This window comes from Ovis canadensis, chromosome 2 (assembly GCF_042477335.2).
Source record: "Ovis canadensis isolate MfBH-ARS-UI-01 breed Bighorn chromosome 2, ARS-UI_OviCan_v2, whole genome shotgun sequence".
Taxonomy (NCBI): Eukaryota; Metazoa; Chordata; class Mammalia; order Artiodactyla; family Bovidae; genus Ovis; species Ovis canadensis.
Genome location: NC_091246.1, coordinates 131751615 through 131778679, shown reverse-complemented (window position 1 = coordinate 131778679; position 27065 = coordinate 131751615).

Genomic DNA, 27065 nt, shown 5'->3' with positions numbered 1-27065 from the left:
GCGGAACCACTTCTATCTACAAATCAGTCATTAGAGTTGGAAGGTCTTAAGCCAAGGGCAAGAAGGTGTTTTTTTTTTTTTTAAATCAGCCTTCTAAGTTATCATCACTTTTGATTAATATGATATGTGCACATGGAAAAAAATTTGTGGACATATTTAGATAGACAGTGACCTAAACCCTATTATCGTCTGTCTTTTCTACATAAAGCCAGGGATTGACTTAGAGGCATGCAATGGATGCATCTGCAAGCCTGGGTTACATCAGAAAATCTCCGATAATGAGAAACTCTTTGGCACAGAGTCATCAATCCTTCTAGTCATTTAAATATGGGCACAAATTACCTAAACGTTTGTGCTGCTGTTGAATATTTCAGGTTTCAGACAGCAGAAAAGTACATGAAATGAAGCCATTTTCAGTTAAAAAAAAATGACCTCAAGGACTGTCCCGCCTCCCTCACGCAAAGCATGGCTACTGTGAGCAATTGCTTAAAACAAAGCAGTATCTAATAATTTGAATCTTATAATGTAACTGTTGATACTAATTTAAAAATATTTAAATGATATTCAGGCTGGGTGTGAGCGAGAACGAGACAGAGATAGGAAGACACACAGAGGGGTGGGCGGGAGAGTTGTGATAAAATGTTGGGATATTGCACAAAGTCTTAAAAGCGCACCAGTGCCCCATCCCCTGCCCTGTCCCCCTCTTGCCCAGATACACTATAATATGGAGTATCTTGATAAGTCTTTTACCTTTTGCCTGGATCTGATTTTGCTATTACTCAGTTTTATATATCTTTACTTGTTCCCTAAATCACTCTTTTGTATCCTCTGTTGATGATCTGTTTTTTTGTTTTTAAGTTGTCATTTACTATTTGTCCCCGTGTTTAACATGTACTCTATAGTGTCGTAAACGTGTCAGAGTAAGGCATTAAATAAGTCTGGCAAACAGCTCTTTGGTCCATGCAAAGAAATAATACTGAGAGAGTCTGGATTATAATTGCCTCTCTAAAGTTGAGCTTCTAAGTTCCAGGCATAAAAAATATTACATGTATACTTGTTATCCCTGTGACATACTGCTTGTATTTTGTATTTAACAAGGGAATTATGGCCAGCGACTTTGCTTGTTGTAGGTAAAGTTCTTTGCTCACTAATTTTATAAAGCAAGGTTAGAGAGTGTACTTATTGACTAGAATTACTTTTTAAGAAAAACTCAAATCATAACCTCATGTTATGGTTTATACTTTTTCCTGGATCCTTAGATTCATGTATGTGATTCATATATTTGACTGCCTGCTTGACATCTCTGCCTAGTTATTTAGGAAGATGAACTGAGCAGGACCAAACTCTCTTGATTCCCCTTCCAGTTCCCCTCAAAGGTTCTCTATCCATTTTCCAGGCAAGAATACTGGAATGGGTTTCCATTTCCTCCTCCAAGGGATCTTCTTGACTGAGAGATTGAAACTACATCTCCTGAATCTCCTGCATTGGGAGGTGGATTCTTTACCACTGAGTCACCAGGAAAGCCTGGTTTTACCAGGGAACACTTGAAATATCTGCTTTCTTGCTATCCCATTTCTTTGCTACAAATGATATTTGACCCTCATGAACCCTCACGACTACCACAATTTGGAGCCCTCAAATTTTGGAACCCTCGTGACTACCAAAATTAGATTTTCAATGCTTATCTTTTCCTGGATCCTTAGATTCATGTAGTTAATTCATATATTTAACTGCCTGCTTGACGTTTCTACCTGGTTATTTAGAAAGATAAACTCAGAAGGACCAAACGCTCTTGATTCCCCTTCTGGTTTAATCCATCGACTGGTTCTGCTCTTCTCCTCAGCATCCCTGTGTCAAAAATGGCACCGCCATCTGCCCTGTCTAAGTCCAAAATCTAGGAGTTATTTTAGATTCTTCTGACCTCTTCCTTCACATCCACTCTTCAATAGGACTTATCTATTTTGCCTCCAGAATATATCCTCCATCAATCTCATCCTCTCTACTTGTGTTACTACCCATCCGAATCCAAACTACCACCATCTCCTGCCTGGGCTACTGCAATATGCTTCTAATATATGCTTCCCTCTTCCCACCTGGACCTCTCACTATCCATTCCTCACAATACCCAGAATGATATTTTTTAAATACACAAGTCCTATCACATCCTTTTCTGTTGAAAGGTCTCCAGTAGCTTCTCACTGCTACTAGAATCAACCCCTAACTCCTTACCCTGGCTTACATATTCTGGAGGCTGTCTACCTCACCAACTATGACTCATACCGTTTTACTGCTCGCCTACTACTTTTAAATTGAATGGGTTTCTGGTTTCTGTTTTTTCATGCTAATCCTGGGCCTTCCTTAAGCTTTCTGTACTAGCCAAACAGTGCTCTACTTTCAGTGACCATTTCTTTGATCGCTAAGCATTGTTGGCTCTAAGCAGAATTTAGCTTAAATATCACCTCCTCCTAAAAACTCCCTGAACAGTGTGAAATTGCCATATAATCAATGATTGCATTAGTCAGCAATCACTGCAACAGTGCTGTGTAGCAATCCGCCACAAATTTCAATACCTTACAACAAGAGTTGCTTATTTTTCTTGCTCACAGTTCAGTGGCTGAGCTGGGACAGCTCTCCCTCAGGCTAACGGTTAGCTGGGCATTTCTTCATGCTTCTGGTCAGAATCAGCAGTACTCCACATCTCCCATTCTCCTGCCCAGTGGTTCCCTGAGACATGCTGTTCTAATGGTGATCACAGGATCAAGAGGCAAATTATGAAAACACACTTCAGGGTTTTGCTTCCTGTCATATCCGCTAGTATTCCATTGGCCAAAGCAAGTCGTATGACAAGGTGCGCTGTCAGTGGAGCAAGGGATACATACTTCCTCAGATTTGTATAGTTAGGGAGAATGAAGAGTCCAGGGACTCAGAATAGTCTGTCTCATATCTCACTGGCTTATGCAGTGTCGTGTACTCATACATAAGCCAATCACTGGCAAGTCAACAGAGTTACAATTAGAGCAGCTGGTACTCATTCCTGCGGCATATGGTCTCTTGCAGAATGGAAAAAAACCCAAAAAGTTAGGATTCAATAACAAAGGAAAAGGGGGTAAAAGATTGTTGGTAAATCAATTATAAATTAACATCAGCATATGTAAATTAACACCAGAACCTTAATAGATAGTTGCTGCTAAGTCACTTCAGTCGTGTCCAACTCTGTGCCACCCCATAGACGGCAGCCCACCAGGCTCCACAGTCCCTGGGATTCTCTAGGCAAGAACACTGGAGTGGGTTGCCATTTCCTTCTCCAATGCATGAAAGTGAAATGTGAAAGTGAAGTCGCTCAGTCGTGTCCGACTCTTCGCGACCCCATGGACTGCAGCCTACCAGGCTCCTCCGTCCATGGGATTTTCCAGGCAAGAGTACTGGAGTGGGGTGCCATTGCCTTCTCTGAATAGATAGTAGTTATAGTTAATATAACCATGCTTACATTGATGGAATATATATATATATAAATTATTGTTATATTATTAAAATATATTATTTAAAATATTATATAATATATAGACATGTCATTCCAGAGTAAGAGTTTTCCATTCTCACCATTTTTATTATGATACCTGATGTTTTGATTTACTAGCTAGAAAGCTGAACTGTGCTAGTCCTGTATGACTATTATGGTCCAAATTTTGGTTCCCATAACGGATAAATAAAGTAAGCAACTTCTCCTCAGAAATGATTTTTAAAAATGGATTAATTCTGTATGGATATGATCATTTATATTTTGTTAGAGAGTGATAATCTTCAAGTTTAACAATTTTTTTTAAGCAATAAGATTTTCATAGGAGAAAAATCTATGTAGTTTCTAATACTGCTCTCTTGCTAACAGATTCTTTTCTGCAAATTCCACATGCTGGTAGAAATGATTCTCAAGTAGAGCTCATAACTTCACCCATTTCATAGATGATCCGTCAAGGTTATACCTTTTTGCCCTATTTCCCCTGGTGAAACTTCTATTTCATGCTTCAGAGACTAACTACTATATAGCGGTTCCTGACCTCTGTGACCTGTCTGATAAGATCTTTCCTTATTTCAGCTGTCTATGATCATAATAACTTTATAACAGATATACCTGACTGATAATCATAGACCACAAGATCACAAACTCATCTTCCCCGATTAACAAATGATGGCACAGCCCTTCACATGTAAAAAGTCTCATAATATCCATTCTTTCATTTATTCATTCATTCTTTCAAGATTAATGAGCACTTAGAATGATTCACTTTTCATTGATTCCTGTTTTAGACATAACTAAAACGTTAAGCCAGGTCAAACTGAGATAATCTTTGAAAATGTGACATTAAAGTACTAATTAGTGAAATGAGTATTTAGCAGTGACTTTGAAAGAGGAAATTTACTTGCTAAGGATCAGAAAACCTGATCCTAACTCTTAGAAATAGTTGCAACTGCTTCCCTTCTCAAAAGGGACATTCAAACTAGGGAAATTATTGTAATTTCTTTGGTCAATGTGTGATTTTTAAATTATGCTAATTTGCATAGATGCTATAGACTTAATTTTTTTTTCTTTTGAGAGAGGGAAAATTTGTCTTTGGTCAGTTTCTGTTATAATTAATCATAATGTTTTGTACCATTTTCCAATATGTAAACATAGTTTCCTACTAGTTTCAGTTCAGTTCAGTCGCTTAGTCGTGTCCGACTCTTTGCGACCCCATGAACTGTAGCATGCCAGGCCTCCCTGTCCATTATCAACTCTCGGAGTTCACTCAAACGTCCATCGAGTTGGTGATGCCATCCAGCTATCTGATCCTCTGTTGTCGCCTTCTCCTCCTGCCCCCAATCCCTCCCAGCATCAGAGTCTTTTCCACTGAGTCAACTCTTTGCATGAGGTGGCCAAAGTATTGGAGTTTCAGCTTTAGCATCAGCCCTTCCAAAGAACACCCAGGACTGATCTCCTTTAGAATGGACTGGTTGCAACTCCTTGCAGTCCAAGGGACTCTCAAGAGTCTTCTCCAACACCACAGTTCAAAAGCATCAATTCTTCGGCGCTCAGCTTTCTTCACAGTCCAATGCTCACATCCATACATGTTCTACTAGTTTAAAGGACAGAAAACATTATAAATAATTGTATAAGCACCAGTCGATGGCAGCATTTATAGGTAGAGCCCATTACTTAAGACAAGTGTGGTAAACTTTATAAATTCTACTGTTAATATCAATTCAAAAAAGTTCTAGGCCATATGATCAGCATACCCTACTTTCAGTTCAGTTCAGTTCAGTCGCTCAGTCGTGTCCGACTCTTTGCGACCCCATGAATCGCAGCACGCCAGGCCTCCTGGTCCATCACCAACCCCCGGAGTTCACTCAGACTCACTTCCATCGAGTCAGTGATGCCATCCAGCCATCTCATCCTCTGTCCTCCCCTTCTCCTCCTGCCCCTAATCCCTCCTAGCATCAGAATCTTTTCCAATGAGTCAACTCTTTGCATGAGGTGGCCAAAGTTCTGGAGTTTCAGCTTCAGCATCATTCCCTCCAAAGAAATACCCTACTTGAAAACCAGTTTATTCATTTAAAATGTTATCCATTCAAAGTGAAACTGAGATTTAGTCTCACTTTTGCAATATATTATCTGTGTGATATTAGTGAACTTCAGTCTTCACATCAGTCAAATAGGGAGTTCAATTACTCTTCCTGCACAGTAGACTTATTGAGATGATAAAATGAAATGGAAACGTGCTAAATGTCCTTGGAAATACAAATGTGATATGCAAATTTGTTTAAAAAAATTTTAATTATTGGAGTAGATATGACCTAAGCATTTCAATCAGTTCAGTTCAGTCGCTCAGTCGTGTCTGACTCTTTTTGACCCTATGGATGGCAGCACACCAGGCTTCCCTGTCCATCACTAACTCCCAAAGTTTACTCAAATTCATGTCCATTGAGTCAGTGATGTCATCCAACCATCTCATCCTCTGTCATCCCCTTCTCTTGCCTTCAATCTTTCCCAGCATCAGGGTCTTTTCCAATGAGTCGGTTTTTCCCATCAGGTGCCCTAAGTATTAGAGCTTCAGCTTCAGCATCAGTCTTTCCAATGAATATTCAGGATTGATTTCCTTTAGAATGGACTGGTTGCAACTCCTTGCAGTCCAAGGGACTCTCAAGAGTCTTCTGCAACACCACAGTTCAAAAGCATCAATTCTTCGGCGCTCAGCTTTCTTCACAGTCCAACTCTCACATCCATACATGACCACTGGAAAAACCATAGCCTTGACTAGACAGACCTTTGTTGGCAAAGTAATGTCTCTGCTTTTTAATATGTTTTCTAGATTGGTCTTAACCTTTCTTCCAAGATGTAAGCATCCTTTAATTTCATGGCTTCAGTCACCATCTGCAGTGATTTTGGAGCCCCCTCAGATAAAGTCTGCTACTGTTTCCACTGTTTCCCCATCTATTTGCCATGAAGTGAGGGGACTGGATGCCATATTCCTAGTTTTCTGAATGTTTAGTTTTAAGCCAACTTTTTCACTCTCCTCTTTCACTTTCATCGAGGCTATTTAGTTTTTCATTTTCTGCCATAAGGGTGGTGTCATCTGCATATCTGAGGTTATTGATATTTCTTCTAGCAGTCTTGATTCCAGCTTGTGCTTCATCCAGCCCAGTGTTTCGCATGATGTACTCTGCATATAAGTTAAATAAGCAGGGTGACAATATGCAGCCTTGATGTCCTCCTTTTCCTATTTGGAACCAGTCTGTTGTTCCATGTCCAGTTCTAGCTGTTGCTTCCTGACCTGTATACCGATTTCTCAGGAGGCAGATAAGGTGGTCTGGTATTCCTATCTCTTGAAGAATATTGACAGTTTGTTGTGATCCACACAGTCAAAGGCTTTGGCATAGTCAATAAAGCAGACATAGATTTTTTTTTTGAAACTCTCTTGCTTTTTCTATGATCCAGCGGATGTTGGCAGTTTGATCTCTGGTGCTCTGCCTTTTCTAAAACCAACTTGAACATCTGAAAGTTCCGAGTTCATGTACTGTTGAAGCCTGGCTTGGAGAATTTTGAGCATTACTTTACTAGCATGTGAGATGAGTGCAATTGTGCGGTAGTTTGAGCATTCTTTGGCATTTCCTTTCTTTGAGACTGGAATGGAATCTGATCTTTTCCAGTCCTGTGGCCACTGCTGAGTTTTCCAAGTTTGCTGGCATGTTGAGTGCAGCACTTTCACAGCATCATTTTTCAGGATTTGAAATAGCTCTACTGTAATTCCATCACCTCTACTAGCTTTGTTCGTAGTGAATCTTCCTAAGGCCCACTTGACTTCACATTTCAGGATGTCTGGCTCTAGATTAGTGATCACACCATCATGATTACCTGGGTTGTAAAGATCTTTTTTGGATAATTCTTCTGTGTATGCTTGCCACCTCTTCTTAATATCTTCTGCTTCTGTTAGGTCCCTACCATTTCTGTCCTTTATTGAGCCCATCTTTGCATGAAATGTTTCCTTGGTATCTCTAATTTTCTTGAAGAGACCTCTAGTCATTTCCATTCTATTGTTTTCCTCTATTTCTTTGCACTGATCACTGAGGAAGTCTTTCTTATCTCTCCTTGCTATTCCTTGGAACTCTGCATTCAAATGGGTATATCTTTCATTTTCTCCTTTGCTTTTCACTTCTTTTCCTTTCACAGCTATTTATAAGCCCTCCTCAGACAGCCATTTTGCTTTTTTGCATTTCTTTTTCTTGGGGATGGTCTTGATCCCTGTCTCCTGTACAAAGTCATAAACCTCCGTCCATAGTTCATCAGGCACTCTATCTGTCAGATCTAGTCCCTTAAATCTATTTCTCACTTCTGCTGTATAATAATAAGGGATTTGATATCAGTCATACCTGAATGGTCTAGTGGTTTTCCCTACTTTCTTCAATTTAAATCTGAATTTGGCAATAAAAAGTTCATGATCTGAGCCACAGTCAGCTCCCAGTCTTGTTTTTGCTGACTGTATAGAGCTTCTCCATCTTTGGCTGCAAAGAATATAATCAATCTGATTTCAGTGTTGACCATCTGTTGATGTCCATGTGTAGAGTCTTCTCGTGTTGTTGGAAGAGGGTATTTGCTATGACCAGTGCATTCTCTTGACAAAACTCTATTAGCCTTTGCCCTGGTTCATTCTGTACTCAAGGCCAAATTTCTGTCACTCCAGGTGTTTCTTGACTTTCTACTTTTGCATTCCATTCCCCTGAAGTGAAAATATCAATAACCTCAGGTATGCAGATGACACCACCTTTATGGCAGAAAGTGAAGTGGAACTAAAAAACCTCTTGATGAAAGTGAAAGTGGAGAGTGAAAAAGTTGGCTTAAAACTCAACATTCAGAAAATGAAGATCATGGCATCTGGTCCCATCACTTCATGGGAAATAGATGGGGAAACAGTGGAAACAGTGTCAGACTTTATTTTTTTGGGCTCCCAAATCACTGCAGATGGTGATTGCAGCCATGAAATTAAAAGGTGCTTGCTCCTTGAAAGGAAAGTTGTAACCAACCTAGATAGCATATTCAAAAGCAGAGACATTACTTTGCCAACAAAGTTCCGCCTAGTCAAGGCTATGGTTTTTTGAGTGATCTTGTATGGATGTGAGAGTTGGACTGTGAAGAAAGTTGAGCGCCGAAGAATTGATGCTTTTGAACTGTGGTGTTGGAGAAGACTCTTGAGAGTCCCTTGGACTGCAAGGAGATCTGACTAGTCCATTGTAAAGGAGATCAGTCCTGGGTGTTCTTTGGAAGGAATGATGCTAAAGCTGAAACTCCAGTACTTTGGCCACCTCATGTGAAGAGTGGACTCATTGGAAAAGACTCTGATGCTGGGAGGGAATGGGGTCAGGTGGAAGAGGGGACAACAGAGGATGAAATGGCTGGATGGCATCGCTGACTCAATGGAAGTGAGTCTGAGTGAGCTCCAGGAGTTGGTGATGGACAGGGAGGCCTGGCGTGCTGCGATTCATGGGGTTGCAAAGAGTCAGACGTGACTGAGTGACTGAACTGAACTGAACTGAAAGTGAAAAGGACATCTCTTTTGGGTGTTAGTTGTAGAAGCCTTTCAATAGTGATGTTCAAATGTGAAAAATATTCCACATATTTTTCATGTTTGTCTTCCCATCTCAGAATCTGCCCCCTCTCCTCTTCAGTCATTTCCAGTTTATTTATTTATTTTAGTTTTTTATTTTTAAAATTTTAATATCTTTAATTCTTACATGCGTTCCCAAACATGAACCCCCCTCCCACCTACCTCCCCATAACATCTCTCTGGGTCATCCCCATGCACCAGCCCCAAGCATGCTGCATCCTGCGTCAGATATAGACTGGCGATTCAATTCTTACATGATAGTATACATGTTAGAATGTCATTCTCCCAAATCATCCCACCCTCTCCCTCTCCCTCTGAGTCCAAAGGTCCGTTATACACATCTGTGTCTCTTTCCCTGTCTTGCATACAGGGTCGTCATTGCCATCTTCCTAAATTCCATATATATGTGTTAGTATACTGTATTGGTGTTTTTCTTTCTGGCTTACTTCACTCTGTATAATTGGCTCCAGTTTCATCCATCTCATCAGAACTGATTCAAATGAATTCTTTTTAACGGCTGAGTAATACTCCATTGTGTATATGTACCACTGCTTTCTTATCCATTCATCTGCTGATGGACATCTAGGTTGTTTCCATGTCCTGGCTATTATAAACAGTGCTGCGATGAACATTGGGGTACATGTGTCTCTTTCAATTCTGGTTTCCTCGGTGTGTATGCCCAGCAGTGGGATTGCTGGGTTATAAGGTAGTTCTATTTGTAATTTTTAAAGGAATCTCCACACTGTTCTCCATAGTGGCTGTACTAGTTTGCATTCCCACCAACAGTGTAGGAGGGTTCCCTTTCCTCCACACCCTCTCCAGCATTTACTGCTTGCAGATTTTTGGATTGCAGACATTCTGACTGGTGTGAAGTGGTACCTCATTGTGGTTTTGATTTGCATTTCTCTAATAATGAGTGATGTTGAGCATCTTTTCATGTGTTTGTTAGCCATCCGTATGTCTTCTTTGGAGAAATGTCTATTTAGTTCTTTGGCCCATTTTTTGATTGGGTCGTTTATTTTTCTGGAATTGAGCTGCAGAAGTTGCTTGTATATTTTTGAGATTAGTTGTTTGTCAGTTGCTTCATTTGTTATTATTTTCTCCCATTCAGAAGGCTGTCTTTTCACCTTGCTTATAATTTCCTTTGTTGTGCAGAAGCTTTTAATTTTAATTAGATCCCATTTGTTTATTTTTGCTTTTATTTCCAGAATTCTGGGAGGTGGATCATAGAGGATCCTGCTGTGATTTATGTCTGAGAGTGTTTTGCCTATGTTCTCCTCTAGGAGTTTTATAGTTTCTGATCTTACATTTAGATCTTTAATCCATTTTGAGTTTATTTTTGTGTGCGGTGTTAGAAAGTGATCTAGTTTCATTCTTTTACAAGTGGTTGACCAGTTTTCCCAGCACCACTTGTTAAAGAGATTGTCTTTACTCCATTGTATATTCTTGCCTCCTTTGTCAAAGATAAGGTGTCCATATGTGTGTGGATTTATCTCTGGGCTTTCTATTTTGTTCCATGGATCTATATGTCTGTCTTTGTGCCAGTACCATACTGTCTTGATGACTGTGGCTTTGTAGTAGAGCCTGAAGTCAGGCAAGTTGATTCCTCCAGTTCCATTCTTCGTTCTCAAGATTGCTTTGGCAATTCGAGGTTTTTTGTATTTCCATACAAATCTTGAAATTATTTGTTCTAGTTCTGTGAAAAATGTGGCTGGTAGCTTGATAGGGATTGCATTGAATTTGTAAATTGCTTTGGGTAGTATACTCATTTTCACTATATTGATTCTTCCGATCCATGAACATGGTATATTTCTCCATCTATTAGTGTCCTCTTTGATTTCTTTCACCAGTGTTTTATAGTTTTCTATATATAGGTCTTTAGTTTCTTTAGGTAGATATATTCCTAAGTATTTTATTCTTTTCGTTGCAATGGTGAATGGAATTGTTTCCTAAATTTCTTTTTCTACTTTCTCATTATTAGTGTATAGGAATGCAAGGGATTTCTGTGTGTTGATTTTATATCCTGCAACTTTACTATATTCATTGATTAGCTCTAGTAATTTTCTGGTGGAGTCTTTAGGGTTTTCCATGTAGAGGATCATGTCAAGATTAGATCTCAATTACAGGAGAAAAACTATTAAAAATTCAAACATATGTAGGATGAACAACACACTTCTGAATAACCAACATTTCCAGTTTAAAGAAGTTTCATTTCAGTCAATTTGAGATACTGTGTGTGAAGTTCTCTTTCAAAGCCCCTTTCCTGGATTCGGATAGAGCTCCCAGCAGCTGGAGAGTCCCACTGGCCAAAGACAAGCTTGTGTCTGAACACGTCCCCCTCCCTTCCTCCAGCTCCCTATGTCCACTCAGCTGCAGAAGCTTCAGGGTGTGTTTGTGTGTGTGCGCGCACTTGCGTGTGAGTGTGTGTGAATGTCTGTTCCATGAGAGACCATGATTTGGTGTTGGCAATTGTGATCCCCTCTCCTGTTGGTCATCGTTATTTTTCCTGCTAATACCAGCCGTCTGTCGCCTCCCTCTGTGCCTCTGGCCCTTTGGTCATCACATTTGTGAGTTCTGGGGAATCTGCCTTGGCTTCCTCTTAGCTAGTTCTCCAATATGTGTTTCTTTTCCTAGTTGTAGCCACTCTTTATCGTCTTGGCAAGAAGTCTTGCAACTGGTATCTTACCAGCTCAATGGGCAGTCCTTATAGAACACCAGCAGATGGCTTAAGTACCATTTGCCTTCAGGGGTATTTTTTTTTTAAACTCAGGGAGTACTTAGTCATCCATGCCAGCTAAGCAGTGGGGTTTCAGATCATGCTGGGCGTTTCAGCTCTTAGCTTCACATATAGACTTTCCCCCACATTCTGACAGAACAAAGTCCATCTGCAGGCTTGTGGCACTGTAGTTTGAGGTCGAGGGTAAAGGGAAAAACCCATCCCCAAGGGAAGGAGACTGGAGGTGAGTCAGTGACCTTTGATAACTCACAAACTCTCTACACAGATGGCGGAGTTGGGAGAAAGCACAACATTTTGCCATAACTTTCCCTTGGAATGCTGCTACTTTGAAAACTTTTATTTATGTATAATGTTATTTATGCTGATTTTCTTTCAATTTAGGGTGTGAATCATGCACTTCTTTTTGTTCTCAGCTCTGAACTGTTTCCAGTGTAGTCTCTTCTCCAGGTGGAAAGCTCTGGGGGAGCAGTAATGTTTTTCAAATCTAACCTCAAGTTATACTTTTATAAATACTTAATCGTCCCATGCACCATAACATTTGTTCATGTCTGATTAAAGGGCCTGGTCCATCAGGCTATCAGCTGTTTACTTACCTGTTTCACCTACTTGCTTGGAGCTTCTCGAGTGCAGAGGCTGCTCAGAGGTGGCGCAGAGTATATGCACAGTAATGTTGCATGAATGAATAAAATAGGTGAATGAGTGAATGAAAGAAACACTGGCTATGAAAGGATAGTGCCTTCCTGTACTTCCAGGAACAACTTTCTAGACAGCAAATACTTACTGTTCCTGGTAGAAGTTTGTTGTTCTTTTTCATCAATGATGATTTTATAAGTTCACCTCAGCATACATCCACTTGCCATATACTGAGTACAATGCCTATGAGTATCCAGAAAATAGTTTTATTTTCTATAGAAAATATTTTACCTTACTTCTCCCAGAAGCCAACAGTAGGATAAATGCAGCATAAAGGAAACAATGGATTAAGCTTCTTCCCTGCCAACCTACTTACATGCCTGAATTAGTATGACTTAAAGGAAAAAGTGAATCTAGAGGTGGTTTCCAGGTGCTAAGATCCTCTTGTGTTTGAAGGGAGAACATTTAGAAATCTCCTCCTCTGAGGCTGTAGCAGAGCTATGTCCATTGCATAATTTCAGCCATGATCATTTAGTAAGTCTCATTTTTATAATTTCATTCACTGAAGGAAATTTATTTGGCCCATTTCCTCTTAATCTTTATACACTTGTCTTTTCTTTTTGATTTTAGAACTAATATTAACTTTTAAAAATTGGGCTTAAGACACATCACAGTAAGTTGCTTCATTATACTTGACATTTCAGTGTCATTGAAGTGTATACTTTACTCTTAGAATTCACAGCATGTCCTCACCTTACCAGATTAGCTGTTCAGTTAACCTCGATAAATTTGTTGGCTGTTTGTGCTCCTCAGCAGATGCAAATGCTCAGTTATTTGCAAGGTTCACAATGAAGCCTGATTTGAGAAATACCTGAATTCATAGTCACGTTATATGTAATGTAGATTTTCTGTACTAGTTCCCTTATTCTAAAAACTTTCCCTTAGCTTTGTTTTTGGTACAGCATGACACACTTGTTTTCTCAAATTTTTGCTTTCACATCTAGCTTATTCTGTTTTCATTCAACACACAACTAATATGTGTCAGGTAGAAAACAACATGTTTTCTTAAGGGGCCTAACAACTGAGAAAGACAGAGGCTGACTAGTATCCCTAATTCATTATGAGTAGCCTGGTGACAGACAAGCAGAGAATGGGTGGTTTAGATGGATCTGTGGTTGAACATTTGCAAGCAAGACTGGACTGAAAAGGTATAGAGGGCAGGACAGAGCTGGGTATTGAAGACAGAGCTGTTAGGTGGATTTACCTGCAAAAGGGTCCAAATGAAGATGTGAAATCAGAATAGTAGAGGTCAGGATAAAAATCATCCAGTCCATGGAGGAGAAAGTTGATATGGATAACTCAAAGTAATATATTGATTTCACTTAATCTATTAGTATGTATTAGACCTTACAAATAACTGAGAAAAAAAGAGAAGTGAAAGGCAAAGGAGAAAAAGAAAGATATACCCATTTGAATGCAAAGTTCAAAATTTAGCAAGGAGAGATATGAAAGACTTCCTCAGTGATCAGTGCAAAGAAATAGAGGAAAACAATACAATGGGAAAGACTAGAGGTCTCTTCAAGAAAATTAGAGCTACCAAGGAAACATTTCATGCAAAGATGGGCTTGATATAACAGAAGCAGAAAATATTAAGAAGAGGTGGCAAGAATACACAGAAGAATTGTCCAAAAAAGATCTTCACGACTCAGATAATCATGATGGTGTGATCACTCACCTAGAGCCACACATCCTGGAATGCGAAGTCAAGTGGGCCTTAGGAAGATTCGCTACGAACAAAGCTAGTGGAGGTGATGGAATTCCAGTTGAGCTATTCAAATCTGGAAAGATGATGTGTGAAAGTGCTGTACTCAATATGCCAGCAAACTTGGGAAACTCAGCAGTGGCCACAGGACTGGAAAAGGTCTGTTTTCATTCCAGTCTCAAAGAAAGGCAATGCCAAAGAATGCTCAAACTACCGCACAATTGCACTCATCTCACATGCTAGTAAAGTAATGCTCAAAATTCTCCAAGCCAGGCTTCATCAGTACGTGAATTGTGAACCTCCAGATGTTTAAGCTGGATTTAGAAAAGGCAGAGGAGCCAGAGATCAAACTGCCAACATTCGTTGGATCATAGAAAAAGCAAGAGAGTTCCAGTAAAACATCTATTTCTGCCTTATTGACTATACCAAAGCCTTTGACTGTGTGGATCACAACAAACTGTGAATATTCTTCAAGAGATGGGAATACCAGACCACCTTACCTGCCTCTTGAGAAATCTGTATACAGGTCCGGAAGCAACAGCTAGAACTGGACATGGAACAACAGACAGGTTCCAAATAGGAAAAGGAGTACGTCAAGGCTCTATATTGTCATCCTGCTTATTTAACTTATATGCAGAGTACATCATGCAAAATGCCAGGCTGGATGAAGCACAAGCTGGAATCAAGACTGCTGGGAGAAATATCAACAACCTCAGATATACAGATCATACCACCCTTATGGCAGAAAGCAAAGAGGAACTAAAGAGCCTCTTGATGAAATTGAAAGAGGAGAGTGAAAAGTTGACTTAACTCAGCATTCAGATAACTAAAATCATAACATCCAGTTCAATCATTTCATGGCAAATGGATGAGGAAACAATGGAAACAATGACAGACTTTATTTTCTTGGGCTCCAAAATCACTGCAGATGGTGACTGCAGCCATGAAATTAAAAGATACTTGCTCCCTGGAAGGAAAGCTATGATCAATCTAGACAGCATATTAAAAAGCAGAGACATTACTTTGCCAACAAAGGTATGAATAGTCAAAGCTATGGTTTTTTCCAGTAATCATGTATGAAGTGAGAGTTGGACTGTACAGAAAGCTGAGTGCCGAAGTATTGATGCTTTTGATCGATGGTGTTGCAGAAGAGTCTTGAGAGTCCCTTGGACTGCAAGGAGATCCAACCAGTATATCCTAAAGGAAATCAGTCCTGAATATTCATTGGAAGGACTGATGCTAAAGTTGAAGCTCCAATCCTTAGGCCACCTGATGGGAAGAACTGACTCACTAGAAAGGACCCTGATGCTGGGAAAGACTGAAGGCAGGAGAAAAAGGGGCCAACAGAGAATAAGATGGTTGGATGGCATCACTAACACCATGGACATGAGTTTGAGTAAACTCCAGGAGTTGGTGATGGACAGGGAATCCTGGCATGCTGCAGTCCATGGGGTCGCAAAGAGTCGGACATGACTTAGCGACTGTACTGAACTGAACTGATTAGTCTGTAAGGGCTGCCATAAGAAAATCCTACAGACCAGGTGGCTTAAACAACAGGAATTTATTTTCTCACGCTTCTGGAGGGTGGAAATTCACGATCAAGGTGTAAGCAGGTTTGATTTCTTCTAAGGCTTCTTTCCTTAACCTTATGAAGACACCAGTCAGACTGGATTGGAGTCCACCCTAACCTTCATTCTAACTTAATCACTTCCTTAAAGGTCCTATCTCTAAATATAGTCATATTCTGACAGATTGGCGGTTAGGGCTTCAACATATGAATTTTTTGGGGGGAGTGGGACATAATTCAATCCTCTTCACATAGGAACAAATAATGCTTTAAAGATCTATCACTATGAAGTTCATCTGTAATCCTAGAATAGTGCTTTCCAAACATTAAAGCATACATTTCTGGAGCCCATCTCCTCTCTATTAGTTTCTGATTCAGTAGATCTAGGCAGGGGGCTGAGAATTTGCATCTCTAAGTTTCTAGGTGATATTGATGTTGGTGGGCAATTAGAGAATAGATCAGTGACAGGGAACAAGCAGAAGGGAGTAATATAAATACGTGAAGCGAGCTGATTATATAAGAGAAGGGAAAGTTGCGTGTCTCATGCAAGTGTGTCTATGAAAGTTTTTCTAGAGTAGATATCTCTAGATATGGCTATGTTTGAAGATTTGAACTTTATTTGGCGTGGTCAAATTGCTCTCCAAAGTGCTTATAGTAGTTCTCACTCTCTACCAGAAATATTAAAAAATCCCATAATACTTTTTCTTTAAATTAGAAAAAGTTGATATTAAGCAGAAAGACAAAATGTCTTAATAGTTAGTGGGTTGAGTGTGCCTATTTTCTTATGGGATTTTTTTGTATGTTTGAAATATTATATAATTAATCATAAAAAGTTTAAAAACCATAAAGGAAAGGCTAAATAAAAACACAGAGAGAGTGTTAGGGATGGTGGCAAGCTGGAGAGCATGACCTGTCTAAAGCAGAAAAACTCTGTTTGGCTCCAGCTAAATATTGCAGTATAATATGGCATTGTGAAATCTGCAGAATTTTTAAGAGAAGACTGAAATTCAAATTTTTAAGTGAAAATTTCCAGCATTTAAAACCAGTTGTAGACTAAATGAAATATTGGTGTCCAGGATTTGGCTGGTGGGACACTGGTTTTATTTATTTATTTTTTTAATTAAGGTTGTCCTTTAATTTTATTTTTGGGGCACATCACACAACTCATGGGATTTTAGTTTCTGACCAGGAATCAAACCCTTACTTTCTTCTGCTGTGGAAGTGCAGAGTCCCAACCACTAGACCACCAGGGAATTCTGTGGTATTGATCTTTTCTCCTCAGTCTTTGAATGAGGAGCTTACATACCACGCTCTTTTCCCCCATCACTTTCTGGAGTTTGTGGAAGGTTATTTATTGCAGTCTGACTTTCCCATACTTGGCAAAGCGAAGTGAAGTGAAGTCGCTCAGTCATGTCTGACTCTTTGCGACCACATGGGGTGTATACTTGGCAAAAGCAAGTACAAATCGTTAATATGAGCTGTTTAATATCTATATTAAAAAGCAATAAACAACTCTGTTGTGAATGGCTTTTGAAGCCCAGAACCTACAAATATGTCTCAATAATTTTCTGTTTCCATAAAATAAAGCCCCAACATAACCAAATGTTTAAGATTTGTTCTACTTTTAATATTTTATTTTCAATCATCCTTTGCTTATACCCTTTGTTCAGACCAAACTGAACTTGCTATTTTCCAGAGGAGCATAACAGGAATTTAGAGCAAAGGCTCTGGAATGGAATTGACCTGGTCTTGAAATCAGTCTTCATCATTACTTGCCACATGACCTTGGCAAGATATTTCATCTCTCTGATCCTTATTTTCTTTACTGGAAAATGGAGACATCACATTATTCATATCATAGGTTTGTTAAGAAGATTAAATAAGACTATATACAAGTCCTAAGTATATGCCGGGCATTCAATAGGCATTCAATAAAGGTTAGCTCTTATTATAATCTGTAAAATCATGCTAATAACATCATTATTGTGAGGGTAGAATTAGAGAATACTTGTAAGGTGGTAAAGGCAGTGCCAGGCAGAAATTGTAGCTATAGTTTCTATCTTTGTGCTTTCTCACCTACCCACACTTATGCTAGTCCCTCTGATTTAAGGTGCTTTTCTAGTCTCTGCATGTTCACATTCTACCCATTTTCAAATGTCATTTCAAATGCCACCTCCTCCAGAGAGTGGTCATTCACCCATTCAAAAAATATTTATTGAGAACCCTCTTCTGAACCCATATCATTTTATCTTGGTACTTTCATTTTTATACTTGTAATATATATTGATTAAAAAAAATAAAAATGTCAGCTTTTGGAAGGCAGGGTATATTTTTATTCATCTTTATTTCTTCCACTCTGTCTAACATAGGGCTAGACACATAGTAGGCAGTAATTTTTTTTCTAAAAAGGAAATAAACTTTTTTTTAGAAATTCTTCTTCTCTGACTGGATGGGCCAGGTGTGTGTTTGTGTGTGTCTATTTACGGTGGCAGATGTGCCTCCAACAAAAGACACAGGAGTTCAAAATCTTATAAGGTATTATCCTCATTAGTGCCTCTAAATTCTTTTTTATTTTTATTTTTTTCAAATTTATACAAAGATTGACATGTCCAAGAAACTTTTACAGTTCAATGACTGGGAATTTGTATCATCAGAATTAATAGGATAATGCACTGTAAACTATCTTACTCATTCAAGAAACCACAGACGTGCTATTTTTAAAAAAATGGCTTCCAAATCAGCAAGAGATTGATATACTTAAAAGCCTCCTAAATTAATTAAATTGTTTGCTAAATCCTTACTAATATGTAATGTAATTTATTCTACTGATTAGAGTATTTCTTGGTCCCAGGAAGGCTCCACTGGACCTCTGCCCCTAATCATTTGTGAACTTGAACACGTTACTTTACCTCTCTAGATATGATTCCTCATATGTGTAAGGGAAAATCATTAGCTTGAGACTGTACATTGTTTTCCCATACTATCCCAGGCTCTGAAGAGTGAATCCTATAACTGACAGGTCATTTTTACTTCTTCTACACCTTCCAAAGGACCTTTAAAAGCCATTTGGAAAAAGGCTAAAAGAAAGGTAAAGGAAGAACAGGAAAGTTCAGGTCTGCATCTTATGAATAAAAAATTATTTAGGGGGTATTTTGGAGGGATGTATGGTACTAGAAGAGTTGTGGGGTGTCAGGAAGTGGATCTGAGAACAAGAATTTGAGTAAATTAGGCCATGAATTGTATGTTCACAATGAAACAAGATATCAGTACCATGTCTTCCTCTTGCCTTGGCGTTTCCGTAGAGGTCAAAAGGCTGACATCCTAGAGTGAGTGAGTGCCACCTTACATTCTACATTCTAACCTAGGTGGCACTTGAAAAGTGAGTGGTCCAAGATGAATTTTCTTAGTAATAACCCATCACCCATATTACATCCATATAAGAGGGTGAGGCTAAAGAGACTGAGAGAGAATATTTGTTGGAGGAAGTTGTCTTGGGTTAGATTGTTCTTCTTCACCATCTGTGCCCCCAGCACAGGTAATGGATAGGCAGAGAACTGCCCTTTTGAAAGTTTGTCTGTGTTCTTTATCAGAAGACGGACTCCGGAGCTGGTATTTAACTCATGTCTGAAAGGGCAGGAGGTAAGAAGCTGGAGCTGGCCCTTTCTGGTTATCGAGGAATGAAGGCTGTAATAGAAGCAAGTTGCATTTCCACCAGTGGTGGGGCAAAGGCAAGATTTCTTGGGGAAGGATGTGGAGCTTACGAATATTGGTAGAGACTTCTTAAAAACCATTCTGCCCAAGAAGACCATTAGACGGTGTGGTCCAAAGACGAAAAGGTGAACCCAGGGAATGGAATGAACTGTTGAAGGCAGCTGGCTGGGGAAGAGGCACTGCATGTGCCCCTGGGAAGATAGTCTTGCTGTCTGAAGTTCCTGGTAAGGAGATTTGTGAGGTGTCTGACAAAGTCTCCCTCATGACCCTTCATTAAAAATGAAAGATTTGCCTTGGATATCGGTCACACACGTAGGACACAAACCCCAGATCCTGACTAGGGCCGTCCTGTGAGACAGCTGCTCTTTTACCTCTTTTTGGCTTTATGCTCTGGGTTTGGAGGGAGTAGAATATGGGAGAGGAAGAGGGCAGACCTTACCACATAGCTTTTCTCATCCCTTGGGCTTCCAAATCAGCATCAGATGTGATTTGGGGGGAAGGAAGAGGTTCTGAATTGCCTTTGATTTTTACACTGGCTTGGACAGACTTACTTGATTTTTATATTGGGCTACACTTTTAAAAAATGTCAAAAAATAAGCTTCTATTTATTTAATTTGTAATAGTGACTGGAATAGCTATGGGATCTGTCTGGGATTTCATCCAGAAGGGGCAAAGAATGAGTTCATGAAGCTGGATTAATGGGGAGGAGTAAGAAGAATATGGTTTCTTTCATTTTTGAATGAGTCCAGCTTACTTAATTAATTACAATGGTTTATGAGAAAAGTAAGTAAAAATGGAATTTTAAATGTGCGTTTGATCATTAGTTGAGATATAAAACATGCCACTGTTCTGAACCTGATTCACATGAGATTCTGGGTTTGTTAGATTATGTATATAAGATAAAGGAAATGGATTAGATGATCATTCAGGTCTCTTCCAAGACTGTATTTCCATGACTTTGAAAACCAATATGGTGGTTCAGAGTGACTTTAGAAAAGAAACTCTAAAAGCTAAATATCCTAGCTTGGAATTCAAGAGCAGTGTTTCAGTATGTACTAGAGTTGAATTTATTTCAGGAATTAGATTCAAAAATTACCAAGTAGGGTACAAATCTGGAACACCAGAAATTACTCCTGAAGATCTCTTAAACTGTTTGCCAAGTATACCTGGTAGCACTTTAAGAATGAATGACTACATTTTTCTAAATAGTTCGTCACCCCTTTATTCATTTGACAATTCCTTTATGTCCTTTGAACTTCAAGTACATGTCATCTCCTGGAAAGTCTTTGATCTACTTCTCTCTGTGTGGTGTCATAGATATATGCTTCCAACACATTGTGAACTTCTCGATCACAGCAAGTGGCACTCTCTTGTAACCATCTGTTTATTGTTGTAGGACACAGCTACAGAAGAAGAATGTCCTCCTAGAGCGCTGCAAAGGGGCACATAAATGTTTTCAGTGGTTCAGGGATGGCTTACTTTTATTGGAGTACAGCCAGTTAACAAACAATGTTGTGTGAGTTTCAGGTGTACAGCAAAGGGACTCAGCCATCATATACATGTATCCATTCTCCCCCAAACTCTCCTCCCATCTAGGATGCCACATAACATTGAAAAGAGGCTGTAAGTAGGTTCTTGTTGATTATCTGTTTTAAATATAACAGTGTGTATATGTCCATCCCTAACTCCTTGACTAAGGGATGGCTTATTTTTAAGAATGATACCTAACATGCCTGGATTCGGTAGCCCCATGGTCTAGTTTTGGCTTAGAGCTACTTAAGAAAATTAGATTTAGACAGTAAAAAGGAGACCAATATATTAAAAAAATTAATGTTGCACAATTAAACTATGATCAACACAATTAAACCATGGCTTGTGGTCTGATTTCTTTCTTTTCTTTTTTGGCTAACCTTCATTTGCTTTTATGACTATTTCTTGACTTGAGATTTGCCATGGGAGATCAGTGAGCTACAGTCAACCCAGCTAAAATCTTATTCTCTAAGTTTTCCTTTTTTCCTTTTGATTTTTTAAATTGGAATATAATTGCTTTACAATGTGGTGTTAATTTCTGCTGTCCAACAACCCTCTTGAGCCTCCCTCCCACCCCGCGCCCCCATTCCACCCCTCTGGGTCATCACACGGCAGTGCTCCCTGTGCGCCACAGCAGCTTCCCGCTGGCTGGCTATTTTACACATTGTAGTGGATACATGTCAGTGCTACTCTCTCCATTTGTATTGCTCTATTTCTTTAATAAACATTGGTATGTACTATTTGACTCACACAACAGGATATGTAACTTAAATTTGCTAAACATAATAACAACAAATCCTTATGAGCACACCTCTCCACTAATAATCATCAAATTACTTATAACATTGAAGGTATTTGTGCTTCTCACTCTCGTTTTTTTGACAGCAGTAATATTCTGTATTCCTTTGCTTTAGGAAAATCATCACATATAAACATAAATGATGCATTTTCAGTTTTGCTTATTTCAGCTGTATTTGATGGCATCGTGCTACATGTAATGTTTTGTGACATTTTTTTTAAAAAAAGTAATATTATGCCTACAAAAACCATCTAATATTATGTGCAGTATGTATTAGTTATAGTTGAGTTGTATATAGCAATTAGCCTATTCTCACTGCTAAATAATATTCTTCACCTTATCTAATCTCCTTTTGATGGGCACTTGGATTTTTATCAATTTCTCTGCTACATGAACATTGCTGTTATAAACATTTTTGAACATGTCTCATGCTACACATGTATAGGAGTGTCTAGGGTATGTGTGCTTGTCGATAGAGTTCAGGACACGTTATTCCAAAATATAGTATCTTGACAGATTAAATATTTTAAGCTGAAGGAATCTGAGAAATGGCATGTGCAGCAAGGAACTTCCCCTGAGCACATGTAAGGTGCTCTCCCTATGCCCAGAGGAAAGGTACGTCCTTATCTCCAAGATACCAAGAGGAATCTGAATGAATAGGCCTTGCTGTTTCCCCTAGATTGGCGCTTAATTCATTCTCTATTTTGGTGAGCAGAAAATTTTAATGTTTTCTAAAGAATGCTCAAACTACTGCACAATTGCACTCATCTCACACGCTAGTAAAGTAATGCTCAAAATTCTCCAAGCCAGGCTTCAGCAATACGTGAACCATGAACTTCCTGATGTTCAAGCTGGTTTTAGAAAAGGCAGAGGAACCAGAGATCAAATTGCCAACATCTGCTGGATCATGGAAAAAGCAAGAGAGTTCCAGAAAAACATCTATTTCTGCTTTATTGACTATGCCAAAGCCTTTGACTGTGTGGATCACAATAAACTGTGGAAAATCCTGAAAGAGATGGGCATACCAGACCACCTGACCTGCCTCTTGAGAAACCTAAGTGAAGGTCAGGAGGTAACAGTTAGAAGTGGACATGGAACAACAGACTGGTTCCAAATAGGAAAAGGAGTACGTCAAGGCTGTATATTGTCACCCTGTTTATTTAACTTATGTGCAGAGTACATCATGAGAAACGCTGGACTGGAAGAAGCATAAGCTGGAATCAAGATTGCCGGGAGAAATATCAATAACCTCAGATATGCAGATGACACCACACTTATGGCAGAAAGTGAAGAGGAACTCAAAAGCCTCTTGATGAAAGTGACAGAGGAGAGTGAAAAAGTTGGCTTAAAGCTCAACATTCAGAAAATGAAGATCATGGCATCTGGTCCCCTCACTTCATGGCAAATAGATGAGGAAACAGTGGAAACAGTGTCAGACTTTATTTTTGGGGGCTCCAAAATCACTGCAAATGGTGATTACAGCCACGAAATTAAAAGACACTTACTCCTTGGAAGAAAAGTTATGACCAACCTAGACAGCATATTCAAAAGCAGAGACATTACTTTGCCAACAAGATCCATCTAGTCAAGGCTATGGTTTTTCCTGTGGTCATGTATGGATGTTAAATTTGGACTGTGAAGAAGCTGAGCGCCCAAGAATTGATGCTTTTGAACTGTGATGTTGGAGAAGACTCTTGAGAGTCCCTTGGACTGCAAGGAGATCCAACCAGTCCATTCTGAAGGAGATCAGTCCTGGGATTTCTTTGGAGGGAATGATGCTGAAGCTGAAACTCCAGTACTTGGGCCACCTCATGTGAAGAGTTGACTCATTGGAAAAGACTCTGATGCTGGGAGGGATTGGAGGCAGGAGGAGAAGGGGACGACAGAGGATGAGATGGCTGAATGGCATCACCGACTCGATGGACATGAGTCTGAGTGAACTCTGGGAGTTGATGATGCACAGGGAGGCCTGGTGTGCCGTGATTCATGGAGTTGCAAAGAGTTGGACAAGACTGAGCGACTGAACTGAACTGACTGAACTTTTAATAAATGATGGCAACCCACTCCAGTGTTCTTGCCTGGAGAGTCCCATGATTGGGGGAGCCTGGTGGGCTGCCATCTATGGGGTCGCACAGAGTCGGATACGACCGAAGCGACTTAGCAGCAGTTGCTTTTTACTGTTCCAATCTTTCCCTATCCTGAGAGCATGAAGATAATCTACTAGATTTTCTTCTAAAAATTTGGAAATTCTGCTTTTTTTATGTTTAAAGCTTTAGTCCATTTGCGATAGATTTTTGGTTTTGCTATGAGGTAGGAATTCAGTCTTTTTTCCCTGAAGAATGACTAATTTTCCCAGCTCTGTTTATTGACTGGCTTCTCATTGATTTGCAATGTCATGTCTCTCATATAACAAGTTTCCTTATTTGTATAAAGTAATCTAATATCATATTAATATTACCTTGAATTTGAACTCCTAGAATGAGAGTCAGTAGTTTAGATGTCAAAGTGTTTGTGATGAGATAAAAGAAGACAGATTAATAAACACTGATCTTTAGTAAAATCATTAAATGATGAATGACAGTGTAATATCTTTGCTAGGAAGGTTTTTTTTGTAACTTATTGTCTACTAAATTTTATAAATAGTTTCTTAAAGGGAATTATTAAGACGATTAAGAATGCCTTAATATCATTTGCCTGAGCATATGGACTTTTAAGTTTAGAATCTAGGGAGAATTTAACTCAACATATCTGAGCACAAATCATTGAAACCAAAAAGCTTGATATTCTTGATGAAGGATGATTTGAATAAAATTCAAATTGATCACATGGACTTAATAATTTCAAATAAACATTTCTATGTAGCAGATTTCTCCTGGTACCTGAAAGAACTGGGCGGGGAGGGGGGGGTGGTGGTGGTGGTGGGGAAGCAGCTTGCTTAAGTTAGAAACCTTGCACAAAACTTGCTCATGAATGATATCTCACCTGGCTACTCAGCCAAAACGTTTGTTTGGCAAGTTTCAGATAAGCAGTCAAACTTAATTTTTTTTTCTTGAATGGATGTATTATTAGAGAAATTGCAAGTTCGTAGGCAATACTGCCCTCTGTAGTGAGCAGATTATGACTGTGCTTCTTTTGTGTGTGTGTGAATTGCTTTGACTTTAAAATTTTGACCCTTCAAGGTCAAGTTTCATACATATGTCTTAAATTGGCCGGAGGAAAACTCTTTAGTTACTGTCTCAATGGCAAATTTAAACACAATGATTTTATTATAAGACTCATCAACAGGCTTAATGTGTTTCATCTGTTTTATTCTTTACTGTTTACTAGGTTAAGCATCCCCAGTGGCTCAGCAGTAAAGAATCCACCTGCAGTGCAGGAGACACAGGAGACAGATTTGATTCCTGGGTGGGAAGATCCCCTAGAGAAGGGCATGACAACCCACTCCAGTATTCTTTTTTTAAAAAAATTTCTTTATTTTTAAATGGAAGAATACTTGTTTTACAGAATTGTGTTGGTTTCTGCCAAACATCAATATGAATCAGCCCTAGGTATACATATGCCCCTGGAGAATCCCATAGCCTGGCAGGCTACAGTCTATAGGGTCGCAAAGAATCAGATAGGACTGAAGTGACTTAGCATGCATGCACGTAGGTTAGCTCTAGTGATGTAATCATTTAGCATGTGGTTCTTATATGTTCTTTAATTCTTAAAATACTTTAACTTCTCTGGGTCAGTCCTTTTTCTCCTAAACCATCTGGATATCCTTGTTGAGCAATCAGATGACAGGTTTCCTCTTCTTCCCATTCCAGTGAGATAGGATAGATTTCCTAGAAGGTGTTCTGTCTCCTTGTTCTCTCTTTTTTCTCTCTCTAGAGACCGCCTCTCTCCTACTAGCTCTTTTTGGGGCACTTTCCTATTATTTGTTTGTATTTCAAGGCTCTCGGAGAGCTCTGTTCTCATCTGTCTGCCCTCCCAGAGATCAAAGGGAAGTTTAAGACCTCCTAGACTTGAATGGAGTCTTACTATACAGGATACCTACTTATATTAGAACTTTGAATAAATAACAAATACTTTTTTAGTATATGTCCTCAATATTGGGGGACTATATACTAAGTACTAAAAACCTTTCATTTTTAAGATCTGAAATTCAGATTTAACTGGTGGCTCTGCATTTTTGATTTGCTAAATCTGTCAACTCTTTCCTTGCTTCCAACCAACCTCCTGAAAACAACCACTCAAATCTTTTGACCTAAAAGATGTGGTGTAGCATGTGGTACTTTCTGCTTTTCTGGTTTTAAGGTCTCCTCAAAACTCCTCCAAAAGTAGCCTGATGATATTCTTCCATAAGTATGGGAATGGGAGAAAGGAACTACTTCCGTTTCATCTTTTCTGGGCTGAACTGATTGAACAACAGTAAATTTCATTCCTATACTCTCCTTTGCCTGTTGTAGACTTCTCTCTACAATCAGATTTCTCGGATACTTTTTTTTTTTGTACCGTCCTCTGTATGTATCCCAGAAACTCCTGGACTATAAAGAAACTCTGGGAAAAAGGCCGAAAATAAAGATGAAATAGGATCCTGGGCCTAGAGCAGGACTGGGTATGAGCTATGAGGATGGAGGTTATGGAGCCAATGCCACTATTTCTTCCTGAAACCCTGGCTGCTGATGTTTTTCTGGAGATAGCTTAAAACTCTGTACACTTTAGACTTAAAAACTCTGCCCTTCAAATTGCTGCAAGTCTCTTACCACTCTTTACCAAGTTATGTTAGAACCAATAAATTAAGTGTAAATGACTTTATTTTGGAGGTGGGCTGGATTTATATATTACTTGCAGTAAAAGAAGTGATAAAATGAAGTAGCATATAAAGCAGATTAATCTGAAAAATAAAACTGGTTAATTTGAATCTATGTCTAATGGTAAAAACAAAGAGCTATATTTTCAGTGGTTGTAAGCAGTGGTTTCTTTCTCAGAGTAGGGGACATAAATTTGGAGAGTTTGATAATACTCAGCCTTAAATAGATAGCCATAATAAAGATTTTACACAGCACAAAGTCTTTTAAGAAATATTAGAAGTCAGGAAGAACTTGTACTTAATAGATTCTCATGAGGATTATATTTTAATCCATAGAAATACCCTTCCTTTTTATTTTTCCATATATTCAAATATAAAGTTTAAATAAACTCCAGCG